The following is a 12,696-nucleotide window of genomic DNA, read 5'->3' as shown; positions in this document are numbered from 1 at the left end:
GTGGTGGTGTCATGGTGTGGGGAATATTTTCTTGGCACTCTTTGGGCCCCTTGGTACCAATTGAGCATCGTTGCAAGGCCACAGCCTACCTGAGTATTGTTGCTGACCGTGTCCCTCCCTTTATGACCACAATGTACCCAACATCTGATGGCTACTTTCAGCAGGATAATGCGCCATGTCATAAAGCTGGAATCATCTCAGACTGGTTTCTTGAACATGACAATGAGTTCACTGTACTCAAATGGCCTCCACAGTCACCAGATCTCAATCCAATAGAGCATCTTTGGGATGTGGTGGAACGGGAGATTCGCATCATGGATGTGCAGCCGACAAATCTGCGGCAACTGTGTGATTCCATCATGTCAATATGGACCAAAATCTCTGAGGAATGCTTCCAGCACCTTGTTGAATCTATGCCATGAAGAATTGAGGCAGTTCTGAAGGCAAAAGGGGGTGCAACCCGTTACTAGCATGGTGTACCTAATAAAGTGGCTGGTGAGTGCCACCAGGAGTTCGGTGGAGGATTTCTCAGTGGCGGACATGTTCTCGGCACCTGAAAAGGACAGCACCACAGATCCGACGAGAAAAGTGCTTGGTGAGATCTCCTCTGACTTCCTTTTTTTCCTTCCTTCCTTCCTTCATTTTTTTTTTTTTGTCTGCCATGCACGGTTCTGCTTAATTGTTTTTTCTACGGCAATAACGTGTATGTGCTATTTTCTGGATACGGCTGGCAGCCCGACGGCTAACGACTAGCAGATAACTAACAGATTACTATCTAATATTGCTTACTAGCACTGCACTGACTCAGTTGAAACATATGCACGCTAGCTGGTGGCTGCTTTAACGGACTAACATTGGATTAATACATACCTTCCGGAGCTGCCCTTTGTTCGGATGTTCGATACTTGGTTTAAAAAGGAAAGTTAAGGAATAAGGAAATGTTATGACTGACTAACACGTGTGCTTGTTGCCAATCTCTATTAAGGGCGCTTGAGATGGTGGTGGACTAACGTATAACCTCAAAGCTGTCGCCTGAGTGACATGAAATCGAAGGGTGTCGATTATGACTGTCGACTAACATTTAATTCTTGAGTCACCTCGCTACAGAGCCTGATCATATTGTGTTAACCACTATCAATTAGTATCAGGACTGCTTAACTGTGATGATAGACACTGGTTGGTACAGTTTATTAGATTAACTATTAATTTGCCAAGGTATCCTGAACCATTACATTGGAAAGAAAAAGTGTTTGTTATAACGGTGTTCCAATATGCACTACTAATATCATATTTAGGGATTGTGGATATATAGACCTGTTGGGACTGCTGGCCAATATTATTGGTTTTTTTTTTTTTCGTGGGGTTCTTGCGAATCTACACTGCTGATGTGATTTTTCAGCTTGACCTGCAGGCTTGTATCTCTTTTTTTTACTATAAGTCTTTAGGTAGCAGGGGCCAGTTTTAGAGGAGGGAAATGCCCCCTAAAAATGTGAGAAAATCTGGTGGGGGTCTGGAGAAAATATGGAAAACCCCTCCTCCGAAAACCAAAATGAGTGCTAAAGAGACCGTAAAAGATCAAAGGGGGGAGGGGAGTCTTAGACTTGAGACACTGCATAGGGAAGATCTCCCCCAAGAACTGAACCTGCTCCTTACTGAAATATTGACAGCTGTTAAAGAGACTAAAAGTTCGGCTGAGGAATCTAAGGTGGCAATTGATAACATAAATGAACAGATCAGTAGTTTGAACTCAGACATCAAACTTATTAGGGAGGAAATGAACAAAATAAGGGATAAGAATAATGAAATGTCAAAAAGTTGTAAGAAACTAGAGTCACAAGTGCAGGATCTTAGGACAGATATTGCAAAGATCAAAGAAGAGAATGTAGGGCTACAATTAAAAATTACGGATATGAGGGATAGATCAAGGAGAGCCAATGTTAGAATTGTAGGCTTTCCGGAGGGAGATGAACCCAGAAGAAGAAGATGGAAAAATGGTTAATAGACACTTTTGGGGTGGAGGATTTCTCCGCAGTGTTTGGGGTAGAGAGAGCACATCGGGTTCCATCAAAAAAACCTGTACCAGGGAGTCTCCCGAGAGCGATTTTGGTCAAACTTCAAATCTTGAGGAAATGTAGTGAAAAGGCGGGAATAACTAATAACGGCGAGAAATGTTCAATATACCCTGACTTCTCTAGGGACACGCAAAGAGCCAGGGTTAGCTTTAAGGAGTAAAGAAAAGAATGGTAGAAGCTGGGATTCAATATTCGTTGTTATTTCCATCTAAATTGCGGGTTGTATTTAAGGAACGAACATGGTTCGCAATATGAATGCCCCATACTGTCGCTCTTAATCATGGAAGTCGTCTCCATGGCTGCCTCCACATGTCGTCCCCTTATGAAAAGAGCTGTGTCAGGCTCATTTTTCGGGTGTTTCACCAGATACGTTATGGAACTTGGTCACTATGTCGCCACCATGCTGTGTTATCGACTAAATATACCGTCAACCTTTTGTTCACATAGGAAATCATTTCAGCGCTTCTTGCTCACCTCCTTTGGTGAAACCTGAGTCCATTTAGGGTATGTCGCCATGACACTCTCTAGCCTGCCGCTGCTGCCGCTGCCTCTGAATGCCATCCCCTATAGTGTCAGGGCAATTATTGCATGTTTTAGATGCTATCTAGCCTCATTCGGTCACTCTGTCATGGCCATGCTGTTGCCCATAATTTTGGCATAATGGTACGATTAAGCAGCCTCAGAGGCATCCATGCATGCTGCCCCTGTTGTTTCCGGTCCATTTCCGTGGTGTTTCCATCCTTTTCTGAGGTTCCCAGGTGTTTGGCCAAGCTTAAGGAAATAAAGTCTTTCTTTCAGCTCACCGACATGTAGGAGGCCATATGAGGATCAGGCGCACGGAGCAAAGAAGTCGGGCCGCTCCGAGACAATATGGAAGAACAAACGAAGGTAAGCTCCAGCGAGGATCCAAAAATGTGGGAAGTCAAGAAAAAATATATGAAAAAATCAAAAAAATGGAAGCATAAAAACTAACTTTTAATTCATAAGGTTAAAAAACCATGTGCACATGGGAAAGAAAAAAGCCATGACGCGTTTCGGAAGTCAATCCTTAGTCATACTGGCGTGTGTGCATGTGGGAACTTGGGGCATTTAAAGTGTAAATGGAAACACCCGGTATGCATGAGAAGAAGTAAGTGACGTAATGAAGACACAGTATAAGGGAAAGAGGGAAAACCCGATGTGGACAGAAAATGTTTACATATGTAAACAAATTGTAAACAATGAAAAGATCTAAAAAGATCAGGCAAATCTTGAAAATGCGGTAGGTATGAACTTAATAGAAATGACATAATAGAGACACAGTATAAGGGAAAGAAGGGAAAACCCGATATGGAAAGAAAAATGTTTACACGTGTAAACAAATTGTAAACAATGAAAAAATCTAAAAATATCAGGCAAATCTTGGAAATGCGGTAGGTATAGACTTAATAGAAATACATGAGGTCGGATCGCAAGTTTAAACCATGTTGATGGCTAGTATTTAAAGTAAGTATCCAAAGAGCCTCTCTAGTAAGTAGGATTTTGCGCCAATCGCCTCCTCTTTTAGGTGGGGGAACTTTTTCGATAACCAATGCCGACATATGTGTAAAAGAGCCAGAATGAACAGTTTTGAAATGTTTTGCTACATTGGACATGTTTCGTGAGCACATTTTGTGTGCATCATTTACATGTTCTTGTAGACGAATTTTGAATTTTCTCACTGTGCATCCGACATATTGCAGATGACACGATGTGCAACTGATAAGGTATACCACATGGTGGCTTTCACAGTTTACATATTTATTAATATTGTACAATGTCTGGTGAGAGGTGGTATAGCTTTGAAAGGTGGCAGACTTTTTCATGAATTTGCATACCGTGCATCTATTCTGACCGCACTTCAAATTGCCTTTAAGGTGTAACCAGGTATTAGTATGTGTGCTGGAACTATCAGCACTAGAGAACATATTAGGTGAAACAATGTTGCCTATGGTGGAAGCACGTTTGGCAACATATTGTACACCATTAGACAGAATTTGTTTTACTATAGGATCCTGGTATAAAATAGGTAAGTTGTTTTGTATGATAGTTTTAACCATGGAAAATTCTTCACTGTAAGTTGTGCTGAAAGTTACACTATTAGCATGCTGTTGTTTTTTACGGTTTTGCTGTGAAAATAAATATTCCAAGCGGGGTTTAGTGTCTACTATTCTTTTAGCTCGTTCGAGGGTATGTGTGTTGTAACCCCTATGTTTGAAACGGTTGTCCATGGTATGGGTTTCAGAGACAAATGTATCAGAGTCGGAGCAAGAGCATCGTGCTCTGATGTACTCTCCGACTGGTAGGTTCCTGATAGTGTGCTTGGGATGACAGGATTTGGCATGAAGAGTGGTATTGCCTGATGTAGGCTTTCTACAGACACGTGGACACAGAGTGGGAAGAGCTGTGTCCTGTTAAAGTGATATCCAAGAAATGTATGCAGGTAGTATTGAAATGATGAGTAAATGTCAAATTAAGAGTATTGTTGTTAATGTAACTGATGAAATTGGGAATGTTACATATGTCATCCGACCAAACTAAGATGCAATCATCTATATATCTACCATACCATTTTATGGATTTAACAAAAGGGTTAGTGTCCGTAAATATATAATGTTCCTCCCACCATGCCATATATAGATTAGCTAAAGAGGGCGAGAACTTGGCCCCCATAGGGCAGCCTTGTACCTGCAAATAAAATTCTTTGTCAAAAGCAAAAAAATTGTGGGTTAGCAGAAATCTTAAGACATCTAAAATAAATTCTTGTAATATCTTAGAGTAATTACTGTACTTGCTTAGGTGGTGGGCTATTGCTAAGATAGCTAAATTGTGTGGTATCATGGTATACAAAGATGATACATCACAAGTAACCCAACATAAATTGCTATCCCAGAAAAAATTTGACATGCTTTTTAACACCTCACGGCTATCTTTGATATATCCAGGGATGCGTAGTACAAGGGGCTGTAGCATATTGTCCAACCATTTCCCAAGTTGCTCTGTCAAAGAGCCTACCCCAGATATTATCGGGCGCATAGGAGGGGGAAAAAGTTCCTTATGTGTCTTGGGTAGGGCTTACAGGATAGGGGTTAGTGGATGAGTTGGCAAAAGAAATGATGTAGTTTTGTCGTCAAAGATGTTTAGGCATTTGCCCTCTTGTAAGAGTGAAGATAATTTTTTGCGGACCCAAGTAGTGGGGTTGTCAGCTAATTTTCTGTAAGTAGAAACATCTTGTAACATGATTTTTATTTCCCGTGCATAGAGATCCGAATCAAGTACTACAACTGAGCCACCTTTGTCGGCATTTCTCACAGTAATATACTTGTTATTTTTGAGATCCTGTAAAGCTTGACGTTCGCCCAAACTTAAATTATTGTTGTTAGAAACGGATGACTCAGATAAATCCTTTAAGTCCTTCACAACTGACAGTTGGAAAGTGTCCATAGCTGGTGTTCTTGTTTGGATAGGATAGAAATGTGGATTGGAGGGGCGTGGTCTGACTTCCGGAATGAGCGGACGCATCTGAGAAGAGCTCCGCTACCGAGAGAGCTTTATCTATATAATCCTGCTGTAATATAGACCGCAAACATACCTTACTCTCGGGTCAGACGCTCCTCCGGTCGCGGGTCGAGAGTCATGAGCAAAGCCCGAAACTCCGCCGCTGCTGAGAGGCTCAAGGGGTTTGCAAGACCAGGGCCCCATAATGGCGCCGCGGCACCACCATGTGCGCAGCTAGATCAAACAACTTCAGAGTCTGATGAGGCAGCCGTTCAGGATGACGTGCCAGAACCTACACTTAAAGAAGTTTCTGCTCAACTTCTAGCTGCAATACAACACTCCACGGTATCGTTGACTACCAAAATTGAAGAGATACGAGTGGATGTTGGTCTCCTCAGACAAGACATGCAAAAGCTAAGAGACCGGGTTAAAGACACGGAAGAGCGCATATCACAAATAGAGGACGACAACGTTCCAGTGCAAGCCCAGCTTGTATCGCTAGAGAAAGCGGCTGAAATGTGGGCCCAGAAGTCGGACGACCTGGAAAATCGCCTGCGGCGAAATAACATCAGAATACTGGGCTTACCAGAGAGATCGGAAGGAGCAGATCCCATCACTTTTATGGAGAAATGGATTAAAGAGGTACTGCCGCAGTTATCTGTCTCATCGCTATACGCTGTAGAACGGGCGCACCGAGTCCCCGCCAGGCCTCCCCCACCTGGAGCTCCTCCACGCCCTATGCTGGTCCGCATACTGTGCAGTAAGGACAGAGACGCCATCTTGGGTGCTGCCAGGCGTGCAGGTACCATTTCATATCAGTGCAGCAATGTGGCTATGTACCCTGACTTTTCTGCAGCCCTTCAAAAGTCGCGAGCCACGTTTCTGGGAGTGAAGAAAAGGCTCCGTGAGTTACAAATCCCTTATTCTATGGCTTTCCCAGCACGCCTACGTGTAGTGCATGAAGACCGTGTCATGTTTTTCAACTCGCCTAATGAGGCAGACGACTGGCTGAACACCAGGAGACGTCCCCCAAGACCCTGAGACCGTCATTCTCTCTTACCTGCCGCAAGCTTGTATGAAGCTACAAAGCATACTAGAGACCCTACTTGCTAAGTATACTCCTTGTTTGTCCGTTATGTTATGTTTCTTTTCCCACCAAAATGGCGTGGTTTGATCCTAGGTGGACAGTATGATGCGACCAAAAGGTCCACACTTGAATCTAAAGTGATATATTTATGTCTATGCTTCGCTTATATAAGTGTCGCCCACACAAGAGTGAAATGTGTATTATCGATACCCATGTTTGGTGCCCTCCGACCCCGGAGAGAAATTTATATTTCTGTATTTAAATTTTCTATGGTCTATGCTATATAACTATTACAAGATGAAGCTCTGCTCGGAAGTGTTAGCTTACGCTATTGGATTCCATCTTAAGCGTAGGCTACCCCGTACTACTTCTGAGTAGTTGATCTGTGGTTTGGATCAACTGCTTCTGGTTGCTCTGATAGAGCGTTACAGCGTTGCTCCTGTTGAGCAAGTTATAAGTAAGAGTATTAGATTGGGATTTCAGCTATTGTATAAACGGTTAACATAAGGTCTTGGTAATATGACTCTTAAATTAATGTCGTGGAATGTGAGAGGACTAGGAGACAATCGCAAGCGGAACATTGTGATGTCATATATTCAGAACCACTTACCTTCCATCATATGTCTCCAAGAGACCCATCTAACCCAGGATAATGTTAGATTGCTCCAGAAACCCTGGGTTCAATGGGCTCAACATTCAACACATACATCCCATTCTAGAGGAGTCTCGATTTTAGTTCACCGATCAGTCAGATGGGAACCAGGTCTAGTGAAAAGAGACCCCGAAGGCAGATATTTATTTCTTCAAGCTTGGGTAAACTGCCGTCAATTTGTCATCCTTGGTATATACAATCCTCCTTCCTCCCCTCTAACGGTGCTGCATGAAGCAGCCTGCTTTGCATCTCAGTTCCCACACGCTACTTTGATTTGCATGGGCGATTTCAACGCTATGCTTGATGTCTCCCTAGACAAGCATAGGAATGACCCCATACAGGAGCCTTTGGACTCTCAGACCCCCCTGGCTCGATTGCTAATGGAGCTTGGGTGGACTGACCTTTGGAGGTTACAACACCCACAGATTAGAGAATTTACGTGTCATACCCCTGGTAGAAATACTCTTTCAAGAATTGACTATGTATGCGGGAATGGTAATGTGGTAGCACTGCTACATAAAATCATCCACCTGCCGAGAGGAGTCTCTGACCATACCCCTATTCTGACAGTCCTTAAATTCCCGACTACACATACATATACCAATCCACGCAAAATCCATCCATTCTGGTTTTCTCTTCTGCCTGCCACTGATAGAACCCCTGCACTAATTGAGGAATACCTGGCTAGTAATGTAGATTCAAATTCACACTCTGCATATTGGGATGCGCTGAAAATATATATAAGAGGTTGTTTGCAATCCGCCATTACTTATATAAAGAGGGATGCGCTTAGAGAGGAGGAAGAATTAGGTGCCCTTTGCTCTCGCTTAGAGCACATATACACTGGAAATCCCACTGACTCTAACAAAGAAAGATGGCTCAACACTGGCAGACAATACCTACAATGCCTATATGAAAAGGATAAAAGGAGAACTTTTTTCGCACACCAGAAATATTTTGAATTAGGAAATCAGTCTAGTAGTCTGCTAGCTCAACTAATACACCAGAACACAGCTTCTCCCACGGTCCTACAACTGGCTTCTCCTTCTGGAGATGCTATTACCTCTAATGATGAGATTCTAGCGGCTTTCGCAGAATTCTATAGCACATTATACTCCAAACAGACGAACTCCTCTCTGTCTGAGATTGACGCATACCTAGACAATATTGACTGTCCGAGTCTCAGCCAGGAGCAAAGAGACTTGCTTGACGCCCCTTTCACAATTGAAGAACTACAAGAAGCCTTAAAATTAATGGCTAGAGGTAAGGCTTCAGGACCTGACGGTCTCCCGTTAGAGATGTGGACCCAATACCAAGAGTTACTGCTACCCCCCATGCTACAAATGCTCCAATCCTCATTTGAGAACGAAACCCTTCCCGAGTCTTTCTACAAGGCTAACATAGTAGTTATTCTTAAGCCGGATAAGAATCCGAAGGAATGTGGCTCTTACAGGCCCATTTCTTTGCTGAATAATGACTATAAAATCCTAACTAAGATAATGGCCTGTAGATTAAACAAAGTCATTACTGACCTAATACATACGGACCAGGCAGGTTTTATGCCGGGCAGGTCAACATCAGACAATCTACGTAGGTCACAGATAATTCTTCAAGTAGGCGCAGAACAGAAAGGAGACTGGGCCCTGGCCTCACTAGATGCGGCCAAGGCCTTCGACTCGGTCGAATGGAATTATCTGCAGGCAGTACTTCAGAAATTCAAGTTTGGCCCAGTGTTTAGGAAATGGGTTTCCATTCTCTATCGGAAACCGCAAGCCTCAGTCTCCGTAAATGGTCTGTTATCTACACCATTTTCCCTTGAACGAGGAACTAGGCAGGGGTGCCCCCTTTCCCCGCTCCTTTTTGCTCTAGCTATGGAGCCGCTAGCCAATAAAATCCGTCTAGATACAATATACACTGGGATACCGCATGGGGAGGGTCAGGATCGTCTTGCACTATATGCCGACGATCTTCTCCTCTTCATGACACAGCCTGACAGTTCCCTCCCCAGAGCCATAGACCTCATAAATGAATTTGGGACCTTCTCCGGCCTCCAGATCAACTGGAGCAAATCGTGCTTAATGTACCTATCCCCAGACAGGAATAATGACTCCTCGGGAATGGTGTCAGACCTCATAGTCGTGGACAAATTTAAATATCTCGGCATCACACTGCCCAAGCATCCAAAGACATCCCTAGATGCCAACGTTTTTCCTCTACTGGGCTATTTTAGAGATAAATTTAAAACCTGGGCATCCCTCCCTTTGTCAGTGGCAGGCAGAATAAATCTCGTCAAAATGGTTGTGCTACCAAAGTGTCTTTATGTACTTGAACACATTTTCTACCCTATACCTAAACACTTTTTTAAAACTTTAGATTCTATGATAATTACCTTTATCTGGGGCTCCTCTAGATCAAAGCTGCAGCTAGCGAAACTACAAAGACCCAAGGATCAAGCAGGGATGGCTCTCCCCAATATCTTTTTATACTATCTTGCAGGTCAACTTAGATTTTTGGGACCATGGCTATCTCATACTCCGCTTTCATACCCAGAGAAAAAGCTGGCAGATTGTTTAAACCTACTAAGCCTGTGGGCACTTCTAACAGAGGGAAATTTTGGTAAGAAACTCTTACCTATACACAAAGTGGCCAGAACGGTGTGGAAGGAAGCCACCCTGATTTGCCCCTGTACTAATACCCCATCGGAAACTCCTCTCTGGCATAATGATGGCTTGCCGCAGTTACAACAACTCCCTGACAAAGACTGGTGGAACTCCATGGGAGTCTCTACTTTAGGTACACTCTATGAGAATAATGTTTTCATTTCTTTTGACCAACTAAGAGATAAATTTCAGCTACAGAGAACACATTTCTATAAATATCTGCAGCTGAGACACGCAGTACAGACACAATTCCCTAGCCCCCTAGTTACTATTTCCTCATATCCACTTATTGGAATTGGAAGATCTCAAGGCCCAGGAGGCATAATCTCTACCATATATTCACACCTTATTGATAGCAAAGCCACTAAGATGCAACTTCCAGTGATCCAGAAATGGAAGGGTCTCATCCCAGAATTAAATGACGAGTTACTTAAAGAGGTTTTGGAATCCCATCTATATGTTTCTCCAGCTGTTAATAATAAACTTACCCAATTGTACATAATACACCAGAGCTATCTAACTCCCCTAAGATTGTTTAAAATGGGGAGACTTGCATCTCCTCAATGCTTGAGATGCTCGCACACCCCTGCTGATTTTTGGCATATGTATTGGGCTTGCCCATGTATAGAAACTTTTTGGACCTCGGTGATGAGTGTAGTATCCCAAGTTGCGAATAAACCCATTTCAAAAACCCCACTGATATGTCTTTTTGGTGTATTAGACGATGAACTCTGGACACATCATGAGAAAGTCTTTTTACGAGAATCACTATTCTTAGCTAGGAAAGCTATTGCCCTAAGATGGATGGGTGACTCTAATCCCTCTCTCACACAATGGCTACAGCTAGTAAACCAGACAGTCCCATATGCGAAGGTGATATATAAAAAGAGAGGCTGCATAGCGAAATTTGATAAGGTGTGGCGGAATTGGTGTGACTCCCCACTCACATCACTTAATCCTGAAGATATTTTGTCTAGGGGGAATAGAACCTGAACCACAATACCAAACCTGTTTGATAAAACCTTAGTCATGATAATCCCAACTAATAGCACGTTACAATCCAAGCGGGTAAATACCCACCTGGTAAAGTTAAAATAATTATAGCGTTATAAGAATTGTATGATCTTTTATTATCATATAGACTTGATCTATGTACAGGATGCTTATTTTATTTTATATAATGTGTAATATCCTCTCTCGCTTGCACGCGAGATCAGTGAATTTTATTTTGTTTTATGTATATTTTTCAATAAAACAGTTTAAAAAAAAAAAAGAAATGTGGATTGGATTTGGTAACTTTATGAAAAGTATCGTGCAGCTGAGTTGTGGAAACGCCATCTTCAGTCATAAGAGTGTTGAGATTAGATACTAAAATTTGATCCGCAAGAGAAAAGTCCAGAGGAAACACGGTAGTTCCACATTCATTGAGTTCAGAGATGATACAATCAGTAGGAGTGGAAGATGTTTCCAAATCAAAAAAATGCGTTTCACCATAATAGATCTTACGAACTTATTTACATCCTGTATGGTGTTGTATAGGTTAAAATGACTAGTGGGGGCAAAATTAAGTCCTTTAGCAAGTACTTGTATTTGTGGAGAAGACAAAGTGCATGCAGACATATTCAATACGCTGTTGGAGGAACATGAGGCTACTTGTTGTTGCGAGTTTTTTGATGTTGAGATCTGGTTTTTATGCTTGCGACCGGCTCTCCTCCTGTATCTTTTGTTTTGTGCCGGGTTGCATCGTTTTTTGATTGTTGTTTGTAAGGTTTGGTATGAGAGGAAGAGGATGTATCATTGCGCTCTATATCTGACATGTCCGTTGCTGCATCCGAATCCCACTCTGAGGAAGAAAAATTGACATGTGTTTGGTTTTTGTTTTTTAACATAGATTTGCGGTAGTACCTGCGTTTTTGTCTCCAAGTGTACACAGTGCATCCGAATCCCACTCTGAGGAAGAAAAATTGACATGTGTTTGGTTTTTGTTTTTTAATATAGATTTGCGGTAGTACCTGCGTTTTTGTCTCCAAGTGTACACAGTGTCAGAGTCCTGTGTGTCCCTATTAAATTTGCTTTTTTTAGTGTCCATAATCTGGTTTTCCAAAGCTGTGATTTTTTCTTTCATTTTTTTGTCTAAAGTTCTGTAATCTTCCAGAGATGAATCCGAGTGAATAGAAGAATATAGTTCTTGTAAAGATATTTGAGTGGAAGAAATTTTAGCTTCTTCTTTTTTAATTATTAATTCCATAAGTTTGATAGAACAGTCCGTGAGAATAGAATACCATTCTTGTTTAAAGTCATCATCGTATACGGTGGTAGGTAGTTTATAGAGCCGAAGGCCTCTTGGTATCATTTGTTTAGAAACATAATTTTTGAGGGTGGTTGCATCCCACCATGTGCGCAATAGAGAAACTTCCAATTTTTCAATGTCACTGAACATGTTTTGGAGAGTTTTGTTGGTTGGGTTGTTTCCTGGATTAGAAAAGAGCTCTTTTGCTTTATGAATACGGTCAGACATCGCAAAAGATGAGATTTGAGAGCATACAGTGTGTTCCACATTTATGTTATCCATATTGCACTAAAAATATAAAGTTCTCTATGTAAGTTGCGTTTTATGGAATATAACAATATTGATGCAAAAATGTATTAGAAAAATCTTGACTATCATGAAAGGGTTAAAGTGAACAGATGGCTGGGCTGTTCACAAGA

The 12,696-nt window shown here is 42.0% G+C and overlaps 1 protein-coding gene across 11 annotated transcripts in view; it reads right to left on the bottom strand.

Moving 5' to 3' along the window:
* The window catches only part of C8H2orf80 (chromosome 8 C2orf80 homolog), a 98,434-nt gene that overhangs the window by 30,475 nt on the left and 55,263 nt on the right, over positions 1-12,696 (bottom strand). The gene's annotated exons all lie outside the window — the stretch shown is intronic.

Source organism: Engystomops pustulosus, chromosome 8 (genome assembly GCF_040894005.1).
Source record: "Engystomops pustulosus chromosome 8, aEngPut4.maternal, whole genome shotgun sequence".
In the NCBI taxonomy this organism is placed as follows: Eukaryota; Metazoa; Chordata; class Amphibia; order Anura; family Leptodactylidae; genus Engystomops; species Engystomops pustulosus.
The sequence above is the reverse complement of the archived record's forward strand: the minus strand, read 5'-3'. Positions and strand labels throughout refer to the sequence as shown.